We start from the raw sequence: 12,333 nt of genomic DNA on the forward strand, positions 1-12,333 counted from the left end.
GTTCAAAACAAGCTTCATGTTGGTGTGTAACAGTTACCCCCCTTAGATTCTCTTCTTCCTCCCCTTCCTTATATGATGCATCTAATGCTTGTAAAGCTGCTTTTGTACCCCCAGTCTATGATATCAAAGAAATCTGGGCCTGGGTCTCAATTCGCTGGGACATAATGCAACTTTGGCTGAACCGGCGGAGATACTGAGGTAGCTGCTGATTCTTTCAGACCAGCAAGGAAGGGAGTCAGGCATGCAGTTTGATTTGCTGATTGGAATGCGTTTATAGATACTTCTGCTGCTTGAGTTAAAGCTGTTGTCATGAAGCTTTGCTGAACAGCAGTAGCAAATGCAGCTCCTCCCATAAACATTAGAGGACCATCAGGGGATGCACCAGCATTAATTTCCACTTGCTTAGGGCAAATGAGTCCTTCTGCTGGTGGAAAGAAATCTCTTATCAAGGCCTTGCAGTCGTTAGGGACAAGCCATTGGACGGATGAGAAGTCTGGGAGAGCCTCTGTCTCTGTGTCTTTAAGACTGAGTTGCAGTTTGCGAATGTCTTGAGATGGGGGCAGTTCAGATCCAACAGGAACTGCTATGGCAGATTCTTGCATGACAGCAGAAATTGCACAGCTAGTTTCTGGACAAGTTGCTGTTGTATCCATTGAAGGATGGATATCTATCTCAGTTGCTTGAGGTGGCAGTGCTTCATCCTGGGTTTCCCAGGAGATGTTCTCATGCTGCTCCAGGCAAGCCAAAGAGGCTGAAGGGAGCGGAGGCAGAATTTGAGGGAGTTGTTTGATTAGATTAGCCTCGAATTCTGGATCGGAAAGGATGTTACGTGTGTCTTGAAGGCAAGTACACACTAGAAATTGTTCCTGAAGATTTGATAAAGAAGTTCCCATGTTTCTAAACATGTAGGTGTCTTACTTGACAAATTCCACTCACCCGAGAGATCCTTGCGGATGATTGACGCGTCTTGGGGCCTGTGCCAGGCGAGATGAGTGCGAATTGTCGAAAGTTGACCTCAGTCCTACTCATCGGGATCCAGAGGATGCGTGCGCGCGCTGTAGCCCTTCCACACCGGGCGTGATGAGTAGGACGATAGGTGAATCACCTCAGAGAGGGCACCATTTTGTCGGGATCTGCAAGATGAGGGGAAGTAGGGGTCTTGCAGATGAAGCCTGATTCGGGATCTGCAGATGAAATCTCCCTCCCCTCTTGACCAGCAAGGAGAAAGGAGACGAGCGCTCAGGGATATGTTTCAGGGCGGGATCCGGATGAACAAGGACAGCTTACCCTCAGGCATCTGTCCAGAGGAATCTTTTTCTCCTTTGCCGCGCCCCCTTTTTTATTGTACTCTACTACCTTTGCACTAGTTAATCAATACAGAGGTAACTAATTTCCTTGAATACACAGCAGAATAACCAGAGTGCTGGTAAACAGAGACAGCTAATTTCCTTGAATACAAAGGCATCAGTAAACAGAGTGGTTGGTAAACAGACAGGCTGGTAAACAGACAGTTAATAGTAAACAGACACAGATAACTTCAAATATACAGACAATGTAAACATTCCTGAGGAAGACACTTTAACTACATTACCCAGAGACAATAGACAGCAGGTTAATGATCATCCTTACTGGAAACTAGTGACTTGCAGTTTTAGCATGAGGCCTGCCATTGTCATAGATATACATTTGCTACTGCCACAGACCTATACATTGTAACAGCATAACAGCATAAATTTTCCCCACATCCCAACCGTTTTTTATTTATTTTGTTGAAGACAATGGCTGTTGTAAACTCCTGAAAATTCCGAATCCAGGTATGATGGTATGAAGTCAGGCTCATCTTCAGCAGAGGGCGGAATAGTATCAAGAGGTGGAATGTTCCAGGCCACTGCAATAAGCATTCAAATAGCCAAACCTGCTTCCTTGTTGCACTGAGAGGCAAAACTCATTCTTTACAACTTTAAAACATTGTTTTGATGGAATAAACCTGGAATCTTGGCAAGAGAATTAAATTTACAGTGTAGATTAAAGAAAACACAATATTGGAGAATTAAAATTACAATTACAATAAGATTGCATAACAAGAGTAATAACAATTTTCAGGAAAAGAAAGCATATTGAAAACATATTATTCAAATATATAAGCACAACATACTGCTAAGAGGCAAAAGCAAAAACCTTTAAGGTATACAGATTTTTTGCATAGAAATATGTGACACAGACAACTTCCCCATTGAAGACACACACACCATGAATTTCTTGTATGACACTTGACTGGAGAAATACATATAGAGCTTGGCAAAAGGACAGCAACTTATTTTGAGGGATGAGTAGTAAAGAATGATGCTTGTATGCATCTGCCTGGCTTCGGGGCAAAGTTCTTAAACTGTACAACTGACTGAATTAAAAAGTTGCCTGCTAGTGCCCTTAAATTTCCCCTGGACTGAAAATATGTTTTTACAGGCAAGCATGTCAGATGAATCAGCATCACAGTGTACAAAATTGCCTACTGTGGGGCCTACTTGTAGGGAATAATATGTTTCTCTGTCTCAGGGATAAACAGACAAAGTTTTCATATTACATTAGAAAATAATTTTCAAGGAAAACTGTGACATGTAAAAGAATAAACATACAGTGTCTACAACAAAATTAAATTCAGCATTAGAGAAAAGCTCAAAGGCTAAAACTGCAGTTAATTCTGAGTATAAAACTAAGAATTGCTTCTCTAAAATTCAATACTTTAAGATCTGGCTAACAGAGGAAACACATGTCATGCACTTTTATCCTGCAGAAAGAAAAACAAACATTTTTGACAATTTACAGCATTTGCAACAAACATTTTCTCAGGGATGTGACACTGTTACTCCTGGAAGGCAGAGACAGGAATGCAGGCTTGTATGAAGTCCCATATGCTCACAGCAATGCAAGGTATGATAGGATTTGTAGTTCTAAGAACATGGAACCTAGAGTGTGCAGGACATCATTTGGATCCTTACAAGTGGCTTGAGTGTAAACAATGCTTTCTCCAGATTGGAAGGTGATGGGGGAAAACTTTCTGGTTCGCCTCCTCCCACCCCAATATGCAGCATTAGTCTCTCTACTGTCCAGGTGGGAGGCATTCTTTGGTGATCTATATAATTGCCATGTCCGGCTGAGTAGGACTTTTCATTCAAACAGGATTAGCACATGGAAAAAGCAGTTCAAAACAAGCTTCATGTTGGTGTGTAACAGTTACCCCCCTTAGATTCTCTTCTTCCTCCCCTTCCTTATATGATGCATCTAATGCTTGTAAAGCTGCTTTTGTACCCCCAGTCTATGATATCAAAGAAATCTGGGCCTGGGTCTCAATTCGCTGGGACATAATGCAACTTTGGCTGAACCGGCGGAGATACTGAGGTAGCTGCTGATTCTTTCAGACCAGCAAGGAAGGGAGTCAGGCATGCAGTTTGATTTGCTGATTGGAATGCGTTTATAGATACTTCTGCTGCTTGAGTTAAAGCTGTTGTCATGAAGCTTTGCTGAACAGCAGTAGCAAATGCAGCTCCTCCCATAAACATTAGAGGACCATCAGGGGATGCACCAGCATTAATTTCCACTTGCTTAGGGCAAATGAGTCCTTCTGCTGGTGGAAAGAAATCTCTTATCAAGGCCTTGCAGTCGTTAGGGACAAGCCATTGGACGGATGAGAAGTCTGGGAGAGCCTCTGTCTCTGTGTCTTTAAGACTGAGTTGCAGTTTGCGAATGTCTTGAGATGGGGGCAGTTCAGATCCAACAGGAACTGCTATGGCAGATTCTTGCATGACAGCAGAAATTGCACAGCTAGTTTCTGGACAAGTTGCTGTTGTATCCATTGAAGGATGGATATCTATCTCAGTTGCTTGAGGTGGCAGTGCTTCATCCTGGGTTTCCCAGGAGATGTTCTCATGCTGCTCCAGGCAAGCCAAAGAGGCTGAAGGGAGCGGAGGCAGAATTTGAGGGAGTTGTTTGATTAGATTAGCCTCGAATTCTGGATCGGAAAGGATGTTACGTGTGTCTTGAAGGCAAGTACACACTAGAAATTGTTCCTGAAGATTTGATAAAGAAGTTCCCATGTTTCTAAACATGTAGGTGTCTTACTTGACAAATTCCACTCACCCGAGAGATCCTTGCGGATGATTGACGCGTCTTGGGGCCTGTGCCAGGCGAGATGAGTGCGAATTGTCGAAAGTTGACCTCAGTCCTACTCATCGGGATCCAGAGGATGCGTGCGCGCGCTGTAGCCCTTCCACACCGGGCGTGATGAGTAGGACGATAGGTGAATCACCTCAGAGAGGGCACCATTTTGTCGGGATCTGCAAGATGAGGGGAAGTAGGGGTCTTGCAGATGAAGCCTGATTCGGGATCTGCAGATGAAATCTCCCTCCCCTCTTGACCAGCAAGGAGAAAGGAGACGAGCGCTCAGGGATATGTTTCAGGGCGGGATCCGGATGAACAAGGACAGCTTACCCTCAGGCATCTGTCCAGAGGAATCTTTTTCTCCTTTGCCGCGCCCCCTTTTTTATTGTACTCTACTACCTTTGCACTAGTTAATCAATACAGAGGTAACTAATTTCCTTGAATACACAGCAGAATAACCAGAGTGCTGGTAAACAGAGACAGCTAATTTCCTTGAATACAAAGGCATCAGTAAACAGAGTGGTTGGTAAACAGACAGGCTGGTAAACAGACAGTTAATAGTAAACAGACACAGATAACTTCAAATATACAGACAATGTAAACATTCCTGAGGAAGACACTTTAACTACATTACCCAGAGACAATAGACAGCAGGTTAATGATCATCCTTACTGGAAACTAGTGACTTGCAGTTTTAGCATGAGGCCTGCCATTGTCATAGATATACATTTGCTACTGCCACAGACCTATACATTGTAACAGCATAAAAGCATAAATTTTCCCCACAGTAGCCCCACGTAGAGCGCGTTGCAATGATCTAATCTTGAAATGACGAGCGCGTGTACTAAGGTGGTGAGCGCCCCCGAGTCGAGATAGGGCCGCAGCCGGGCAATCCGCCAAAGGTGGAAAAAGGCGGAGCGGACAACCGACGCCACCTGTGTTTCCATGGTGAGCATCGGGTCCAAATGTATGCCCAAGCTGCGGACCCCACTCACCGGAGCCAGGGTGGCCCCCCCAAACGAGAGAGAGCCAACCAAGCCACCAACCACGGGGGGGCCCACCCTCAGGACTTCTGTCTTGTCCGGGTTCAGCCGCAGGCCATTTTCCTGCATCCATTCCAGTACATTCCCCAGGCAGCGCTGAAGGGACAGGACGGCATCACCTGCAGTTGGTAAAAAGGAGATGTAGAGCGCTCCACACCCCCTGATGACCCCCGCTAGCGGCCTCATATAGATGTTAAATAGCATTGGGGAGATAATAGACCCCTGTAGAACCCCACAGTTGGAGTTCCACGGGGCCGAGACACTCTCCCCAACCTGAACTCTCTGGGGGCGGTCCTCCAAGAAGGAACGGAGCCAGGCTAACGCCAGGCCACCGATTCCCATCTCGGAGAGCCTCCCCAGGAGGATACCGTGGTCGACGGTATCAAAGGCCGCCGAAATATCGAGGAGGACCAGCAGAGACGTTTTGCCCCTGTCGGCCTCCCTCAGCAGGTCATCATACAGGGCGACCAATGCCGTCTCTGTACCGTGACGCGGCCTGAAGCCCGACTGGAACGGATCCAGGGCATCTGTTTCATCCAGGAGTGCCTGAAGCTGGTCTGCCACCACCCTCTCCACCACTTTGCTCATGAAAGAAATATTGGCGACGGGCCTATAGTTGCCAATTTCGTCCGCCGCCAAACTAGGTTTCTTTCGTATGGGCCTAATGAGTGTCTCCTTGAGAGCAGGTGGGAACCTGCCCTCCAGGAAAGACCCATTTATTATTGCTGTGGCCCATTCAGTTGTTTTCGGCCTGGCTGCTTTGATTAGCCAGGCCGGGCAAGGGTCCAAGGAGGAGGTGGTGGCCCGACAGCGATCAAGCACCCTTTTATAGATGATTTTAATTTTATTGCCTTTTTTGGGACTGTAAAACGTGCGCAGAGTAGATCCCTCTAGGTGGGCAGTGTAAAAGCTAAATAAATAATAGACAAAGAGATCAAAGCAAAAAGGTCAAAGGGATGATGGAGGGAAGAGATGCTTCAGTTGTGGGGAATCTGCAAATGTTTGTACGTTTGTCTTTGTGCCTGAGTGTGACACGGTGTGTGCGCACGCAACGCGTGTCAAACGGGTGGCCCTGTGGAGAAGAAACCTTGAGAGAACCGGAGCAGGGAGAAGAACTCCACTTCAGGCTGTCTAAAAGGAAGCCGAAGTCTACGCCCCTCATCCTTGGAAGTCTCGAGCAGAAAGCTTCACGTCAACGGAGGCGCCGGGGGGGGGGAGAAAGAGCAGCAGCCAAAGGGAAGACCCAGGCGTAGGGGGTCCAGTTCTGGTCGCCGCCCCTCAGAAAAAGACGAGTGGGGCTGGAGACCGGGGGGGGCAGAAGGGAGCGAGGCAGAAGAGGACGGGGCTGGGGCACCTCCTTGATGAGCGCTTGACATGATTCAGATACAGTATATGAAATTATGCAGGGGTGTGTGTGTGTGTGTGAATCAAATGGATGTAGGGGAGCCTCTTTTCCCTCTCATGCAGTACCAGAACCCCCAGGGGGCATCCACTCCAATGGGGTGCTGCTGGAGTAAGAAACGAGAAAATATTTCCTGACTTGGCATGTTAGTCTGTGGAACTCCTTGCCACGGGATGTGGTGTCCAGAGGGGTCTCCCGGAGAGTGAGGTGCCCCTTGCCCCTGACTCACCCCCCCTTCAGAGAAGAAGCGGGGGGGCAAGGGGGCGGTGTCGCTCCTGGCCTGGAGGGCAGGAAAGCAATAGCTCCTCCTGCCCATTCTCCCCCCCATTTGGTCCACGAGTGGGGGCACTGGAATGGGGGGGCAGAGGAGTCACGTGTGTTTGTGTGCAGGCCCATGGGCAGCCCCTCCTCTCCCCCCCGCTTCTCAGGATGGGAAGAGAGGAGGAGCCGCGGGAGGGGGAAAGGGGCAGGGGGGTGTCTCTCTCTCCCCTTCCCCTTCCGCCCCCCCGTTCCGTCTGTCCTTTCCACGGGCCCTCCTCCTCACCGCTGGCCTCGCCCCCAACTCTCCTCTTAAAGACTGCTTGTCTAGTAAGAGATCACCCGCGGATGATGATCAGGGCTGGAGAGGTGGAGAGAGGGAGGGAGGGAAGGGAAGGGGAGAACGGAAAGCAGGAAAGGAGGAGGGGGGCTGCTTCTGGCGCTGCGTCCCCCTCCCACCAGAACCAGAAGTGGAGCCCGTGCCCCCTCCCTCGCCCCTCCCCTCTCCCCCCCTCTCTGAGGTTCCGGGTGGAGGTGGGGGCGATTTGGTGGGCCTTTATTGTGGGGGGAGAGGTGGAGAGCAGTGGGTCACAATTGGTCACAATTAGAGTGGTCACAAATAGAGTGGTCACAATGAATGAAATAAATAAAATAAAATAAATAAAATTGGGGGGCCCTAGAAAGAGGTTGCCACTCTCCCCCCAAACTTCCGGGGAGGGACAGGGGGCTTTCTGTTTCCTTCTGTGTGTGGGGGGGGTTGGGGTTGTAAATCTTTAGTGGGGCTTGTGTTTCTCCCTCTGTGTGTGTGTGTGTGTGTGTGTGTGTGTGTGAGAGAGAGAGAGAGAGAGAGAGAGAGAGAGAGAGGAAAGAGAGGTGGGGAGTCAGGGCGGGACCCGATATCCCGATACTCCAAAGGGGCAGGAGAGATTCCCCCCCTGAGCAAAGCCCCCTGGGCCCCCTTTACGTGTGTGTGTGTGTGTGTGTGTTTTATCCCCAGAGTCCCCTCATGCTTGCCTCTCCCTCCTCCCCCCCATTGTTGTTGTGGTTGTTCCCCCTCTCCTCCCCCCAAAGACCTTCTCCAGCCGAAGTCTGAGTGGGACCCCCCCCAGGAACCCCCTTTTGTTGGAAAGCTTGGGGGGAAGTTCATGGAAAGCCTCAAGTGGGAAATGGGGGCCTTTTTGGGAGGGGAAGAGGAGGAGGGAGTCTAGAGAAATGGGGCTTGGATGGGGGAGGGGAAGGACTGGGAGGGAGGGATGTGGATGTTATTCTTGATGATGATGTTTCATTTCTGTGCCGCCCCATCTGGCAGCCAAGGCAGTTAATTGTCTGAATCTCCTCTTGGTTTCCTGGAAGACTTTCTTAGAGGCAGGAAATTCAGTCATTAGATTGTTAATTAGCTTAGAATTCATTCATTCATTCATTCATTCATTCATTCATTCATTCATTCATTCATTCATTCATTCATTCATTCAAAATTACGTTCTTCCTCTTTGCTTCTTTACGTCTTACTGTTTTTGTTGGCGCAGGGGACGGTGGTCGGCTGGACGGCCGGACCTTGGGGGATTGAGAGGCTGAGCGAAGGGCCTCCTGGAAGGTCTTAAAAAGCAGACGGACGTTGTGTGTCATCATCATACAGGTGGTGCCACTAGAGGACCTGCAAGGAGGTGAGCTATGAGGGGGGAGTTGCAAAATGGGGTGGCGGAATTAAGAGGTAAAAAATGGGTTGCAGTGACATATATTTAAAAGAACCTGGGGGGAAAACAGTCTCCTCCCCCCACCAGCCCCAGACACCGGACAATCCACTCAGTCTGCTCTGCATGAAGGCCTTGCCGGGGGAAGGGAGGTCTCTTTGTTTTGGTCCCTTCCCTCCTCGCATGGGAGGGGGGGATAAATTGGGAGAGGGGCCGAATGGAAAGTCTGGATCCTGCCCTCCCCCCCCCCAGCAAGACATCCAGGGCCTTTCTCTGTGCATGTCGGTGGGTCCTCCTCAACCCCCTTCTTTCCCCAGATCCTGTACACAGCCTTTTGGGGGGGGAGTGGCAGATGGGGGAAAGGAGGGAGCATCCCCCTCGCTCCCAATTTCTCCTTCCTCCAGCCAACCCACCCCCAAACCTCACATCCCAGGTCGGGTGTGGGCTTTGGGGGAGAAGGCGGGTCCGTCCACCCGCCCCCCTCCATGCCTGGCCTGCCATCCAGAGCCTCTTCTGGATCCCCCTCCCAGTCTATAGTGTTTGAAGGGGACTCTTCAGAAGCACGTGGTTCAGTGGCTCTGGGTTGAGGAGAGCGAAGGCAGACTAGATCCCCCCCTCCCGACCAGATCCCATGCTGGGGATCCCCTGCAGGAAGGCGGGTGGGTAGGTTGGAGGGATATCCTCCCTCTTCAAGTGTGTGTGTGTGTGTGTGTGTGTGTGTGTGTGTTGGGGGGGCTTCCTGGTGGCCTTGCATAAAAAGCCTCCCCCCCCCAGGGAAAAGCATGGCAGAAAGAGAAGGAGGCCAGAGGTTTCGGGCAGAGGCGGAAAGGAGATCTCTCCCCCCACCCACCCCCAAGGAGAGGCTCCTCTGGCCAGCTCTCCTGGCTGCAAGGAAGAGGCTTCTCTGCTTGGGGCTTTTCTCCTGGACGCGCCATTCAGAGCCGTCTCGTTTACAAAAGGCCCCTCCCTCCCTCCCTCCCTCCCTCCCAGCTTTTTTCTCTTCATCCCCTGCTCCTTTCTCTGCCCCACCGGATGGAAGAAGGAGAAAGGCAGCTGTCCAGAGGGAAAGCCTTTCGCTCTTCCTTCCTCCCGGGATCTCTCCAGAGGGATCCTTTGGCTCCTTCTCTTCTCCCAGGAAAGGGGAGGGGAGAGTGATCTGATCTCTCCCGGAGGGAGGGAGGGAAAGAAGGAAAGGAAGGAAAGAAGCAAGCTCCATCTCTCTCTCTCTCTCTCTCTCTCTCTCTCTCTCTCTCTCTCTCTCTCTGGGCAAGTCGAAAGATGGCAAGGAGCCTTCCTGCTTGCAGAAGGGGGGGGGCGGGTGGCCCCCGGTCAGTCTGTGCAAGGGACACCCACAAACACACGCACACAAGTAAATAAAAGGGCGTCCCTCTCGCTCTGTCGGCCACAAAGGCCAAAAAGGCACAGTCTTCCCCCCAAATACAGACACACTTCTTCTCCTCCAAGTCTTCTCTGTGTTTTTTTGGGACTCCGCCCTTTTTTCCCACCTCCATCACATGCTTACGGGCTTCTCTTTGGGCAGAATACCCCCCCTCTCTTGATTCTCTGTGGGGGGGAGAAGAAAGCGGGAGGGGGGGAGGAAGAGGGGACCCTAGAGCTATGAAGGCGGAAGAGGCGCTGCTCTAACAGGAAGCGGAATCCCCGGAGGTCGACCCCCCTCCCCCTCCCTCTCCTTCCCCCCCACCTCTATGGGGCTCCGAGGATCTTCCCCTCAATCAGATCTGGGCAGGAGGTGGGAAATGGTGGGGAGGCGCGGAGGGAGGGAGAGCGGGGGGGGAAAGAGACGGAGGGGGGGTCATTTCCCCGGAAAAAAAGGGAAAAGGAACCCAGGTAGCAAATCTCCCCTTAAGGCTGGCCTTTTGCTTCTTCTTGGTCTCCCCCCCTGTGTGGGGGGAGGGGGCTGTCTGTCTTCGGGGGGGGGGAGAGAGGGACTGCTGGTGTAACCACTCATTTGAAGCATTAGTTGCCTCCAGAACAGTCCCAAATCGTTGTCCCTTTGGGTGTTTTTTGAGTTTGGGGAACAGATAATAGTCAGAAGGAGCCAGGTCAGGAGAATAGGGTGGATGGGCCATCCCTTGAAAGCCTAAGGAGGTCAGTTTTGCCATTGTTTCAGTGTGTGACGAGACATTGTCATGCAACAAGATGACACCTTTGGAGACCTTACCTCAAAGTTTTTCCTTGATGTTTTGCCTCAGCTTTGTCAACAAACCACAGTAATATTTTGCATTGATGGTTGAACCCTGTTGGAGGTAGCCCACCAGCAGAATTCCCTTCTTGTTTGTTTGTTTATTTATTTATACCCCGCCCATCTGAGCTAATAAATTAGAAATTATTCAAGATGGGGAAAAAAAGGAAAGTATAAAGAAAAAGAAGCGTGATCAAGAGTTAACTGGAGGGAAGGCCTGCACAAACATCCATGTTTTTAGTTGTTTTTTGAAAATACCCAGCGAGGGGGCCGCACGAATCACCGGAGTGTGATTGTTCCAAAGGTGAGCCACCGTCGAGAAGGCCCAATTTCTAGTCCTTTCCTTACGGGCCTCTCTCGGCGTCAGGCTCTTCAGCCTTACCTCCTGACCCACACGGGTGATCCCAAAAAACTGTTGCCATTTGCTTCTGCACCGACCTTTGCACACGGAACTTCTTTGGCCTGGGGGAACCACTGTGCCTCTATTCTTTAGACTGTTCCTTTGTCTCAGGATCATAACAGTAGATCCATGTCTCATCACCAGTTAGTTTGCCCAGGAAATCTGACAGATTTCTTGCAAAATGTTCCAAAACAGCTACCAGTGACTCCACACGTTTCCTCTTTTGTTCGGTTGTCAAAAGTTTGGGGATCCACTTTGCTTCCAGCTTTCTCATTTCCAAGTCGTTGTGGATAATGGCACCAACTCTCTCACATGATATTCTCAGATATATAGCAATACTTTTGGCTGATATTCGGCGGTCCTCCATGATCCTGTCATGGATGGCTTTCACATTTGCAGGCACAGAGACAGAAACAGGCCTTCCACTGGCTTTCTCACTTTCAACACCGAAATGGCCAGTTTGAAAATTGACAACCCAACGTTTAACTGTTGCATATGAAGGGCCACTGTCACCCATAGTTTGGGACATTTCATCATGGATCTGCTTTGCACATTTCCCTTGGAAAAACAGCACCTGGATTGTGGTCCTATGCTCTTCCACACTGTGCTGCCATGTTCACTTTGGACCAGAAACTGAAAGAAAAGTTAAAATCATAGGTAGTTGATTCTTGTACTATTGAATACAGACAAATTGGCCAATACACCCTGCAATTTATAGCTTCCTAGCTCAATCTTTTCTGGGAAAGGCTCAATACTTATCAGCATCCCCTCATATTTCCATTAATAAATTAGAGCTGGCTAATCCATTTCTACTATACAGTGGTGCCCCGCATAGCGACGATAATCCGTTCCGGAAAAATCGTTGCTATGTGGATTCGTTGCTATGCGAAACAAAGAAGCCCATAGGAATGCATTAAAACACGTTTAATGCGTTCCTATGGGCAAAAAACTCACAGTTAAGCGAAAATCCTCCATACGGCTGCCATTTTCACTGCCTGGTAAGCGAGGAATGGGCACGAAAACACAGCGGGCAGCCATTTTTTTAAACCCAGTGGCCATTTTGGAACTGTTGATCAGCTGTTAGGAAAACATCTCTATGAAAAAATCGGTAAGCGAAACAGCTTACCGATCATCGCAAAGCGATTTTTCCTATCTAAATCGTCGCAATGCGATCACTTTTG

At 49.6% G+C, this 12,333-nt stretch overlaps 1 protein-coding gene across 1 annotated transcript in view; it reads left to right on the top strand.

Moving 5' to 3' along the window:
* Window positions 1-12,333, top strand: part of LOC144587242 (uncharacterized) — a 100,180-nt gene that overhangs the window by 62,337 nt on the left and 25,510 nt on the right. Inside the window, exon 3 of the mRNA XM_078387214.1 lies at window positions 8,385-8,522. The gene's annotated coding sequence lies outside the window, so the exon portion shown is untranslated. The remainder of the gene's footprint in view (window positions 1-8,384; window positions 8,523-12,333) is intronic.

The sequence above is a fragment of the Pogona vitticeps genome, chromosome 2 (assembly GCF_051106095.1).
Source record: "Pogona vitticeps strain Pit_001003342236 chromosome 2, PviZW2.1, whole genome shotgun sequence".
NCBI classification, from domain to species: domain Eukaryota; kingdom Metazoa; phylum Chordata; class Lepidosauria; order Squamata; family Agamidae; genus Pogona; species Pogona vitticeps.